Genomic DNA, 12,002 nt, shown 5'->3' on the forward strand with positions numbered 1-12,002 from the left:
ATTCATCACCAGTTTCTAAAAATACATACAATATATTAAGTAAAATATTTTCCATTTCCCCGTATTTAAATAAAATTAAAATGGTATAAAATTTTTAGACCTTTACTACTGTGAGTTTTATCCTTGTTGTGGTGACTTCTTTGCTCTGACGTCTATATACTAGGTTAAGAGGCTTCAAAAATGCAGTTGTTAGCTGTAATTGAACAGAATTCCTGCTGGTCAAGAGGGAAATCATGCCTAGTTATGGAAACTAAACCAGCTACTGAGAGCTAGTGAAGTCTTGCATCTCAGAGGAGAAACTGTAACTGCCACTTCACTAAAACAGCATAGCCCTAAACATTCTAAATACTTGTTCCCATACATACAATTAAGTCTATTCCTTACATCTCTTTAAGAACATGTCATATAGCCGGGCGGTGGTGGCGCACGCCTTTAATCCCAGCACTCGGGAGGCAGAGCCAGGCAGATCTCTGTGAGTTCAAGGCCAGCCTGGACTACCAAGTGAGTTCCAGGAAAGGCGTAAAGCTACACAGAGAAACCCTGTCTCGAAAAACCAAAAAAAAAAAAACCAAAAAAAAAAAGAGAACATGTCATATAGAAATAGATGCATACCTAGATAAAAAGCCACAACCAATCAAAATGAAGAATTGTGAACTCAGTTCCACCTGATACATTTACAATAAGTGCAATTGCCACTCCTGAAGTTCAGATTTCACTGAGGGAGATGGAATAGAAAGAATGCAAGAGGCTGAAACCAGGGAATTTGCTTTGAGATTATGTCTCTTATGAATGTCATACATTGCCCATAAAGACACAGAAAGTCTGATAAATATGACTTCCTAAATATGAGCTGAATTAGGACTACAACTTTTGGCATCCTGATGTGAATGGGAAAATCTCATGGGACTTCAAACATAAAGAACTACAGTGAACAAAGTAATGCTGACAGAGGAAGAAAAACTCTACCATGGGACAAAATAAACTAAATAACTTGGAAGACAAAATATTGTTCACATATAATTTAGGATTAAATATGTATATGTACACATATATGAATCATATATTGTCTGAATTAAGTGGATAGGTTATTTATGCATATAAGTCATATAATATGTATAGTTATTATATATATATATATATATATATATATTCCTGAAATCTTCTCAAACATACATGTATATGTATATATGAAATGACAATTATAAAAATAACTTATGAGTTTGAAAAAGAGAAAAAATGGGTATACCAGAGCATTTAATGGGAGAAAAGAGAATGGAAAATGATGTAATTTCTATATAATTTAAAAATAAAAATGCTTTTCTATTCATTGGTATTTAAAGTTGATACATGTCATTTTTTTTTTTTTTGGTTTTTCGAGACAGGGTTTCTCTGTAGTTTTGTGCCTTTCCTAGAACTCACTTTGTAGACCAAGCTGGCATCAAACTCACAGAGATCCTCCTGCCTCTGCCTCCCAAGTGCTGGGATTAAAGGCGTGCGCCACCACCGCCCGGCTTGTCATTTTTGTTTTTAAAGATGGTCTTCAGATTTTCTTACTAAGTAATTAGATATGTTCTAAAATTACCCTGAAATTTACCTCAATCTTATCTTTAAATAGTTGTCCTCTAATGAAAATAAGAGATAAATTAGTGCTTCTATGAGGCTACAATTACCCTGATTCCTAAACCAAACAAAGATGCAGCAAAGAAAGAGAACTACAGACCGATCTCCCTCATGAACATTGATGCAAAAATACTCAATAAAATACTGGCAAACAGACTCCAAGAACACATCAAAATAATTATCCACCATGATCAAGTAGGCTACATCCCAGGGATGAAAGGGTGGTTCAACATATGAAAGTCCATCAATATGATACACCATATAAAAAAACTCAAAGAAAAAACCACATGATCATCTCACTAGATGCAGAAAAGGCATTTGACAAAATCCAACATCGCTTCATGATAAAGGTCTTGGAGCAATCAGGGATACAGGCAACATACTTAAACATAATAAAGGCAATTGACAGCCAGCCAACAGCCAACATCAAATTAAATGGAGAGAAACTCAAAGTGATTCCACTAAAATCAGGAATGAGGCAAGGCTGTCCGATCTTTCCATGCTTATTCAATATAGTACTTGAAGTTCTAGCCAGAGCAATAAGACAACATAAGGAGATTAAGGGGATACAAGTTGGAAAGGAAGAATTCAAGCTTTCCCTATTTGGAGATGACATGATAGTATACTTGAGTGACCCCAAACATTCAACCAAGGAACTGATACAGCTTATAAACACCTTCAGCAACATAGCAGGATACATGATCAACTCAAAAAGAACCAGTAACCCTCCTATATACAATTGACAAACAAGCTGAGAAGGAAATCAGAGATATATTACCCTTTACAATAGCCACAAAGAATATAAAATACCTTGGGGTAACACTAACCAAGCAAGTGAAGGACCTATATGACAGAAATTCAAATCCCTAAAAAAAGGAATTGAAGAAGATATCAGAAAATGGAAAGATCTCCTATGCTCATGGATAGGCAGGATTAACATAGTAAAAATGGCAATCTTACCAAAAGCAATCTATAGATTCAATGAAATCCCCATCAACATACCAACACAATTCTTCACAGACCTGGAAAGAATAATTCTAAACTTCATATGGAAAAACAAAAAACCCAGTATATCCAAAAGAATCCTGTACAATAAAACAACCTCTGGAGGCATCAAAATCCCTGACCTCAAGTTTTACTATAGGGCTACAGTAATAAAAACAGCTTGGTACTGGCATAAAAACTCCCATGTGGACCAATGGAATCGAATTGAAGACACTGACATTAACCCGCACACCTATGAACGTAGAATTTTTGACAAAGAAGTCAAAATGGTACAATGGAAAAAAGAAAGCATCTTCAACAAGTGGTGCTGGCATAACTGGATAACAATGTGTAGAAGGTTGCAAATAGATACATATCTGTAACCATGCACAAAACTTAAGTCCAGGTGGATCGAAGACCTTAACATAAATCCAGTTACTCTGAACCTGCTAGAAGAGAAAGTAGGAAGTAGTCTTGAATGCATTGGCATAGGAGATTACTTCCTAAATTAACACCAGTAGCACAGACACTGAGAGAAACAATCAATCAATGGTACCTCTTGAAACTGAGAAGCTTTTGTAGAGCAAAGGATATGGTCAACAAGTCAAAGTGACAGCCTACAGAGTGGGAAAAGGTCTTCACCAACCCCACATCTGACAGAGGACTGATATCCAGAATATATAAAGAACTCAAGAAATTAGACATCAAAATGCCCAACAGTCTAATTAAGAAATGGGTTATAGAACTAAACAGAGAATTCTCAACAGAGGAAACTCAAATGGCTGAAAGACATTTAAGGAATTGCTCAACATCCCTAATTATCAGGGAAATGCAAATCAAAATGTCTCTGAGATACCACCTTACGCCTGTCAGAATTGCTAAGATCAAAAACACTGAAGACACCTTATGCTGCAGAGAATGTGGAGCTAGGGGAACTCTCCTCCACTGTTGGTGGGAATGCACGCTTGTACAACCACTTTGGAAATCAATATGCATTTTCTTAGAAAATTCGGAATCAATCTCCCACAAGATCCAGCTATACAACTTTTGGGCATATACCCAAGGAATGCTCAATCATACCACAAGGGCTCTTGCTCAGCTATGTTCATATAAGCATTGTTTGTAATAGCCAGAACCTGGAAACAACCTAGATGCCTCTCAACTGAAGAATGGATAAATAAAATGTGGTACATATACACAATGGAATACTACTCAGCAGAGAAAAACAATGACATCATGAGGTTTGCAGGCAAATGAATGGATCTAGAAAAAAAAATCCTGAGTCAGGTAACCCAGACTCAGAGAGACAAACATGGTATATACTCACTCATAGGAGGATACTAGATGTGGAACAAGGATGACTGGACTGCTACTCACATCACCAGGGAGGCTACCTAGAAAACAGGACCCCAAGAAAGACAGGGATCACCCAATGGTAGAGAAATGGAAGAGATCTACATGAACAACATGGATGTGAGTGAGGGTATTGAAGTGCAAGAGTCAAGGGAAAGAGAGCTCAAGGGAGCGGGAGATCCCAGCTGGATCAAGAACAGAGAGGGAGAACAAGGAATAAAAGACTGTGATAAATGAAGACCACATGAGAATAGGAAGAAGCAAAAAGTGCTAGAGAGGCCCACAGAAATCCACAAAGATACCCCCACAATAGACTACTGGCAATGGTCGAGAGACAGCCCGAACTGACCCACTCCGGTGATAGGATGGCCAAACACCCTAATTGTTGTGCTAGAAACCCCATCCAATTACTGAGGGGACCATATGCAGAGATCCACGGCCAGGCCCCAGGTGGAGCTCCAGGAGTCCAATTGGTGAGAAAGAGGAGGGTTTGTATGAATGAGAATTGTTGAGACCAAGGATGAATAAAGCACAGGGACACATAGCCAAAGGAATGGAAACACACAAACTATGAACCAATTGCTGAGGAGCCCCCAACTGTATCAGGCCCTCTGGATAAGTGAGACAGTTGATTAGCTTGATCTGTTTGGGAGGCATCCAGGCAGTGGCACCAGGTCCTGTACTCAGTGCATGAGCTGGCTGTTTGAAACCTGGGGCTTATACAGGGACACTTGGCTCAGCCTGGGAGGAGGGGCCTGGACCTGCCTGGACTGAATCTACCAGATTGAACTCAATGCTCAGGGGAGTCTTTGCCCTGGAGGAGATGGGAATGGGAGGTGGGCTGGGGGGGAAATGGTAGGGGGGGAGGTCGGGAGGGGGGAGAACAAGGGAAACCATAGCTGATAAGTAAAATTAAATTAAATTATAAAATTTAAAAAAAAGTACTATTAAAAAAGAAATAAATTAGCGCCCTGTGTTGGTGGCTCATGCCTTTAATCCCAGCTATTAGAAGGAAGAGCCAGGCAGATCTCTGTGATTTTGAGGCCTTCCTGGTCTATGGAGTGAGATCCAGGACAGACAACAAAACTACACACAGAAACCCTGTTTCAAAAAAAAAACCAAAGAAATAAATTAATTTATACATGAAAGACAATCAATGCATGGGAATATTTCTTCTCACTCTCAAGTTTAATCTAATAGTACAAACTGAGACAAAATTTTCTCACAGTATGGACATTTCATGTTTTAGAAACATGGTGAGAATGATAATTTATTGATGCTTAAATAAAAAACCCAGAGGCAGATATTGAAGAAGCAGAGAAAGCCATAGCCAACCTCTCCTTGCCGACTCCTCAGACTGAAAGCCTCTGAGTCCTCACCCCTGAGGGTCTCAGTTGAACTGTTGCTTAGTTCCTGTCTTCTCATGCCTTACATACCATTCTCTACCTAGGCATGTCATTTCCTAGGATTAAAGGCTTGTGTGCCACTGTGCCTGATTCTGTTCCCAGTGTGGCCTTAAACTTACAGAGACCCAGACTGCTTCCTAAGTGATAAGATTAAAGGATTTAAGGTGAGTGTCACCACTGTCTAGTCTCAATGTCTAATCCAGTGGCTGGCTCTGTCCTCTGATCTCTAGATAAGTTTATTAGGATACACAACATACTGAGGTATACAATATATCACCACAGAACAGATCAGCCTAACATCCTACTAACGTCCTTTTGTTTTTCCACAATGAGCATCTATAGAAGAAGTACTTTGCTTCAAGTCAAAAGTAACTTAACCGGGTGGATCTCTGGGAGTCCAATTAGCGAGAATGAGGAGGGTTTATATGAGTGAGAATTGTTGAGACCAAGGTTGGATAAAGCACAGGGACAAATAGCCAAATGAATGGAAACACATGAACTAGGAACCAATGGCTGAGGGGTCACCAACTAGATCAGGCCCTCTGAATGGGTGAGACAGTTGATTGGCTTGATCTGTTTGGGAGGCATCCAGGCAGTGGGACTGGGTCCTGTGCTCATTGCATGAGTTGGCTGTTTGAAACCTGGGGCCTATGCAGGATCACTTGGATTGGCCTGGGAGGAGAGGACTGGACCTGCCTGGATTGAGTCTACCAGGTTGATCTCAGTCTGCAGGGGAGGCTTTGCCCTGGAGGAGGTGGGAATAGGGGGTGGGCTGGGGGAATGTGAGGGGGGCCAGAGGGGGGGGGGAAAGGGAATCCATGGCTGATATGTAGAACTGAATTGTATTGCAAAATAAAAATTAAAATTAAAAAAAGTAACTTAAAATGACAAAATTCATGTTCTCAAAAAGGAAAGTACCATAAAAAGTTTTAAAATGGTTTTGTTGCTAAAAGTTATTCCTAGGGGAAGCTATAAGCTACAGATACCCCTTCTTCTAAGGTACTGGATGTGTGATTGGTATGTAAAATTAATAAAAAAAAATTCTTAATAAAAAATATGGGCAAACCTGCAAAAAAAAGAATCAAAGGCTCAGTTCCTCTAAAGTTCATGCTGATGCCCCAATGCATCTGGGCTTTATTACAGAATATAGATGAGGAGTTCTTAATACTGGTATGAGGACTCCATCCCACTGCCTGGAAAGTCTATTTCAGGAACAATTAGGGCTCTTAGTGACAAAAATAAAACCCCCTATCTAATTTTCCTCAGTATTCTTTCTCTTCCTCTCTCTCTTCCTCCTTCCTCTCTATCCATCTATCTCTATCTTTCCCTCTCTCTCTGTCCATCTGTCTATCTATCTATCTATCTATCTATCATCTATTTATCTATCTATCTCTGTGTGTGTGTGTGTGTGTGTGTGTGTGTGTGTGTGTGTCCTTTGCAAGGACACATGCAGACTTGACATTCTATAATTCTAAACAAGCTCAGCTTCGATGATATTTTGCAAGGAAACACAGATAAAATTCCCAAGGATGCAGTTTGTTGACATGGTATTCCTCTTGTTTGACCTGGTTTTGAGACTAATTACATATGTATTGGTTACCACAAAGGTATTTCTGTCACTCTAGCACTTATTGTGTTACCATGCCATGCAGATCATTGATAAGATCCTCAATTATACACAACTAACTGTAGACAAATGAGTAAAGCTGGGATGATGGGAGGTAGCACTCCCCAGGGAAGTGTATACAATGTCTTTGTTTAGTGCCAAATGTTTAATCCAGCAAATATGTATATGCATAACTTTACATACACTCAGTATGATATATTTAGGGATATATATGCAAATCCAAATACATAAATGCATGTGATAACAATAAAAAAGACACCTTGAATTTGAAGAAAATCAGGGCATGATATAAAGGACAATTTAAAGAAAGGCAGGGGGAGGGAAAAGTATTCTTTTTCATTCTTTCTTTCCTTGTTTCTGTCATCTTTATTCTATATCCCAGTTGCAGTTTTCCCTTCCTCCTTTCTTGCTATCCCTCCCCTCCACCCCCTCCTCTCCTTTCCAAAATCCAAATCCACTCTGCCTCCTTTTCTGTTCAGGAAAGGTCAGATCTCCTATGGATCTTAAAAGAATGTGGTATATAAAGTTACAATAAGTATAAGCACCTCCTCATGTTTTAAGGCTGGCCAAGGCAACCAAATATGAGTAGTAAGGTCTCTAAAGTCAGCAAAAAATGCTGGGGATGTCTTTCTGTATGTTGTGAATGTGTTTCTCTGATTGATTGATAAATAAAATCCTGATTGGCCAATAGCCAGGCAGAAAGTATATGATAGGCTGGATAAGCAGAAAGGAGAATTCTGTGAAGTGGAAGGCTGAGTCAGGAGATGCTGCCAGCCACCACTGCCATGAGAAGCAAGTTGTAAAGTACCAGTTATCCAAAAGCCATGTGGCAACTTATACATTAATAGAAATGGACTAATTTAAGATATAAGAACTAAATAGCAAGAAGTCTGCCACAGCCATACAGTTTATAAGTAATATAAATCTCTGTGTGTTTACTTGGGACTGAGAGTCTGTGGGCCTAAGTGAGAATGGAGAAAACTCCAACTACAAAAAAAAGGCTTTTATTGGAGAAATACTTCAGTTAGCATACTGTCTAAAAAATAAACAACAAAAAAAGGAAGGCAGTTGTTTGGATCAGAGGTTAGTTACTCCAGACAATTGTATAAGTGGAATGCTGTATTATCCTTTAGTGTTATAATGAAAATTATACAAGGAGATTGTCTCCACAAGGAATAGTTTAGTAGGTTAGCTTTCCTAGTTATGGCAGTAAGGAACATCCGCTTGTTTCACATTATTTTCTTTTCTTTTGTTTTAACTTCACTTTTTTGGTGAGAGGAAATGGAACATTTCAGTGTGGAACCAACAGAGATGATGGCTATATAATATTTGATCAGAAAATTATAGCTTAGAATCAGAAGTGAGTGAGTGAATTACAAAGAGCTAATACCAATACTCTTTTTTGTTATATTTTTTAATATTTTTTTCTATTAACAGTTTGATACAGTACAAATTCTTATCCTAATACTGAAATGTTTCACTGAAGCTTGCCCCATGATTGAGTAAACCCAAAACTTATTATAAGCCACAGTCATCCTAGGGTCACCCCTGTTATGTAGTTTCCCTGGTTACCATACTCTTCAAATTGTTTCACACAAGAGAAACAGAAGGAACATTACCAAAATCTTTTTATGAGGCTACCGTTACCCTGATACTCAAACCACACAATGATGCAACAAAGAAAGAGAACTACAGACCAATCTCCCTCTTGAAAATTGATGCAAAAATACTCAATAAAATATTGGCAAACCAAGTCCAAGAACACAGCAAAAAAATTAACCACAGTGACCAAGTAGGCTTCCTCCCAGGGATGCCAGTATGGTTCAACATACAAAAAGCTGTCAGTGTAATACATCGTATAAACACACTGAAAGAAAAAAAACACATGATCATCTCATTAGATGCTGAAAAAGCCTTTGACAAAATCCAACACCCCTTCATGATAAAGGTCCTAGAGAGATCAGTAATACAAGGTGTCGCGTCAGCCTTGACCAGCAAGGATGACGCGACGCCAGACTCTTCTCTAAGCAGTTTATTCAGGAACCTTGAACAATCTTCTGACCCCGGGGAAAGTCTTTTTCTTCTTCTCTCTCTCTCTCACTCTCACTCTCTCTCTCTCTCTCTCTCTCTCTCTCTCTCTCTCTCTCTCTCTCTCTCTCTCTCCTCTCTCACTCTCACAGTCACCCCCACGAAAGCCAGCCCACGCCCTTTTAGAGCCACTGGGCAAATCAACCCCGTGGTGCCACGTGAACAATGCTGCTAGGGTCAGACATATGCAAGCAAGCCAGATTAGGTCCAGGTGTGCAGAAGCAAGCCAGATCCTAGCCTTAGCCAAATAAGAAGCACCTGCCATCGGGAAGGCAGAAGCCAGACGCTACGCCATCTTTGGGGCACAGCCGTGCACGGCTCTCTACAGCTCCCCCTTTATTGTTTTAAGCAGCAGGCAAGAGCAGAGGTCTAATCTCTGCCAAAAAACAACTTGGACATTGTACTGGTGTTAGTCCAGGTGTCATCCACCCAGAGAACACTTGACCCGTCCGATACCCTTTTTTGCAGAGGTGGGAATTAGGGCATCAACCCACATGCAATTAGACTTGCTCTTCTTGGGTTTTGCAATACAGCTAGACCCAAGTGCAGTGCACTAGCCTCGCATCCTGTGCGATCAAGCTTTTAATGCGGCCAGCCAGGCCTGGGGAGACTGTGCAGCCTCTATGGCTGTAAAGGCTTGGATAATCATGGCTGCATTGTGTTGCTGAGAAACCCTTAAACGAACAATGCACCACAGGCACATCAGGGAGACAAGTACCAGTAGGCCTGCCAGGGCACCTAATCCCGCCCACTTCTTTAGAATTGATGTTATGGGCAAAGGGTATAGCCAGGCTTTTATAAGAGCCCAGAGTAGTCAGCTGCTCCTGCTGGCACGCTCAGGGCTATCAGGATCAGGCACATCAGCTTCCGGGGTGTCATCACGTCTCTCCATCTGAGAGGCCTGTCGCACCAATCATTCAGGTACCCAGATAGTGTCTAGCCGGTCCTGCGGAAAAACACAGACAGAACCTCGTGCCCATGTCAGCACGGGATCGGGGCCATGCCAGCTGCCCATGAGGATATCTTTCCACTTCACCATGCCCTTCATAGGGCTGTGTGGATTATGATCTCTTATGGTGGTGAAGGATCTTCCTATCAATAAACCCACTGTGCCTGGCTTCAATCGCTGTTAGCTCAGGTTTTTCTGTGTTGCATTGATTTTCCACAGATCTCAGCTGCAGATGCCTTGTTGTACTGGTTCTGGCATCCACCATTCTTAGTTTCTTTTGTTACTAAGCTGCATAACTGCAGCCGCAAGGCCTGCGTTAGTTAGAGGTCCCCCTAATTCTCTGCATACTTTCATCCATACTTCTAGACCTTTGTTCTTATAAGGGATGATCGCAGCCTTGCATTCTTTGGTACACTGCTCATAAACTAGCTGCTTTATAAACGGCATCACGGTATCTGGGTCCCCAAAGATTCTGCCTGCAGCCTCGACCATGCGGGCCACAAAATCTGAAAAAGGTTCCATAGGTCCCTGAAGGATCTTAGTAAGGTTACTGCTCACTTCCCCTTTATTAGGTAGTGATTTCCATGCCCTTGTTGCTAATTGATTTATCTGGTCATAAACCTGCTGTGGATATCCATTTTGTTGATTGGCAAATCGGCCTTGTCCCAGCAGCATGTCTACATCCCAAGCTGCTTGACCTCCACCTGCAGCCCTGTTAATCGCAGCTTGCTCACTGGCAAATTCTATCAAAAATGCCTTCCAGTCTAAATACTGTCCTGCACTGAGACATGCTCGAGTAAGATTCATCCAATCGGATGGAGTCATGCAAAATCTGTGCAGAGCCTCCACTTGAGCAACAGTGTATGAGGCTGTGATGCCATAAGTCCGGACAGATTCCGCTAGAGACTTGATGACCTTAAAATCCAAAGGTTCATGGTATCTCTGCTGAGTCTGGGCATTGAGAAACACTGGGCAAGCTAACTGCATTTCAGTTCTAACCTGTCTCCAAACCTCCAGGTTAAAAGAATTCCCCATAGAGACAACTCTAGACATGGAGGCAGATTCCAGATACAGTGGAGGAGCTGAGGGAACGGCTCCACACTCAGACTCACATCCTATAATTCTTTCTCTTTCTCCCTTATTTCTACCCCTTTTCTTTCTTATTCTCACGCTCTGCAAGGTTTCACATAATGACTCTACACCATCAGAATCAGGGGAAGAGATAGGGGACTCGGAATGCTCTAAGTCCGAAAGACCAGGATATAACCTTGTTTTTTCTTTCCCCTTTTTTGTTTTACTTCTGGTAGACGCTGCTCTAGCAGACATGGCTTTTTCTGATCTTTCCTCCTGCAACATTTCTAAGGCTGCCTGTCCATTCTCTACCGCACTGCTGCAGCGCTGGTCTTTGAGACACCCTCTCACTAATCTCCAAACTGGTCTAACTCCATGTTTAAGCGTCCCTTGTTCTGCAGCGAAGTCTAGATCACGGCCCAACTTTTCCCAGGAAGCTACCTTGAGGCTTCCGGAGACTGCAAACCAGGGTGCCACGACATCACATTCCTCCAGAAATCTTTCCAAAGTACCCTTCTTAATCTCTAATTTCTTTGAAAGGAGCAGCTCATTAAGAGCCAGAAAAATTGGGTGCAAAAAGGTTGCGCCCGTGATACTAGCAGCACCTTTTCCTTCACCTGCTTTCACTTTAATTTCCCTGCCCACTTTTGTCGCCGTTCCACTTAACCTTCCTGTCCGCTTTAGCCGTGGCTCCACTTAATTCTCCTGTCTGCTTTTGTCGCAGCTCTACTTAATTCTCCTGTCTGCTTTTGTCGCAGCTCTGCTTAATTTTCCCTGTCCGCTTTTTGTCGCGGCTCTACGTTTCCCGCTTTTATCGTGAATCCCCACCTTCCTTTTCCTGTCCGCTTTGGTCGCGGCTCTACGTTTACCTGGGGACTTACCAGTGCACTGCCCTGACTGCGAA

The sequence above is a fragment of the Peromyscus eremicus genome, chromosome 1, assembly GCF_949786415.1.
Source record: "Peromyscus eremicus chromosome 1, PerEre_H2_v1, whole genome shotgun sequence".
Taxonomy (NCBI): Eukaryota; Metazoa; Chordata; class Mammalia; order Rodentia; family Cricetidae; genus Peromyscus; species Peromyscus eremicus.